The following is a 1664-nucleotide window of genomic DNA, read 5'->3' as shown; positions in this document are numbered from 1 at the left end:
TAGCTCTTACTTCCAAACGAATGCGTGTCCCATTAAGTCCTTTTAAAATAACAAAGTAGATACCTGGGGCTACATTTCGAGCTATATTAAAAAAAAATTGAGAGCGGCCTAAAGGCGCGCCGCCATTTTGAAAAGTTCAAAACTGAAAAACATCATCGTAAACCGGTCTGATCAAAAAAAGAATATTCTTACGTGAAAGAGCGTTCAATTTTTTATAAGAATACGTCTGCACTTTATTTTCAAAATTGCCTTTCATGCCCACTAACGACAATCGAAAAGAGCGCTTCAACGAGAAAGCCCAAAAATTGACGGTTCTACAGTTCGGTAACCAGTTGGCCTACAGGTATATTATTTGGCATAGAGTCTTCACTCATCAAACTGTTCAAGTTCACGCAATATGAACGAAATCCATGGAACTTCGCAAAATAGGTGGCCCACTTGGCGTGGAATGTCCCATATAAATATAATACATTCTGCTTTAATGAGGGATCTCCTGAATTTGGTACACAATTAATTAAAGTTCCTTGCAAGCAGCGTCGTATCGATGAAGCTTTTCTAGACATAAAAGGGTTTGAAAGTAAGTTCAATGTTATGTAAAATCTAAGATTGACATCATATTTTAAAGATGTATTTCAAATATAATATATTATAACTATTTAGTCTTTATTATTGAAGTAGTTTATGCTGGATATACAAATAATACAAAAATAAAATATATCGATGATTTTAGCTGTATTAAATAAGATTAGTTTCAATTGGACAAATCACGATTGGATATAAACCACTCACAGCTCTAGAGCAGAAGTGCGTTCAGGAATTATACCCAGATAAGTCTCGGTTATAACAAGTAAACATCAGCGTTATCTGGCTATGGTACAATTTCTGAAAGTATCCCAGTGGAAAAACACTAAGCATCAGGCGCTATGAGTGACTATGCTCAATCGTTTCATATGTATTCATGTCAATTATATTTATTAGCTTTTAACTGAACATAGTTAAACATAACTTTCATAATTTTTACTTTATGAAAATCAACATATTATTAATAAAAATCAATATTATATTTCAATATATATCAATTTTATATTTATTTTTAACTAATGACTGTTTATTGCTAAGACCTTTGTAATTTAACTAATATTTGGCTCGTAGCCCTATTTTATATTGATTGATTTTTAAATTTATTGAGCCTTGTTATATACATATTTTTTAATTTACGCGGGCGAAATTATGCGTTTGTCAGTTTTTCATTATGTACTCTTTTAACTTCACTTTTTCTTATATTAGACGTCATTTTGGATTTTATTATTGTGACATTCTTAAAAGATTATGTAATTTAGTTAAATTAAGTGTTAATGTTCGAGTCCGCATTAAATTTATTAATTCTTGTTTAAAGTTCCAAATTGTTCCTCCACATTTACAATATTTGACTAATCAGAATAACTTTTCATTACATAATAATGCGTCATTTAACAGACTTAAGAGTTATCAATTGAATTATGTAAAGAATATCATGCGATTAGAGCTTAAAGATGCCTACTGCCACCTTCATAAAATTAGAATGGACATTTTTAACTTGTCTCATAAGATTTATGTTTCACTGCCATTCCGAGTACAATGTGAATTCTTCAAATATTTGGATTTTATCGGTAATTCATATTTTT

The sequence above is a fragment of the Cyphomyrmex costatus genome, unplaced genomic scaffold (genome assembly GCF_001594065.2).
Source record: "Cyphomyrmex costatus isolate MS0001 unplaced genomic scaffold, Ccosl1.0 scaffold268, whole genome shotgun sequence".
In the NCBI taxonomy this organism is placed as follows: domain Eukaryota; kingdom Metazoa; phylum Arthropoda; class Insecta; order Hymenoptera; family Formicidae; genus Cyphomyrmex; species Cyphomyrmex costatus.
Note: the sequence above shows the minus strand (reverse complement) of the source record.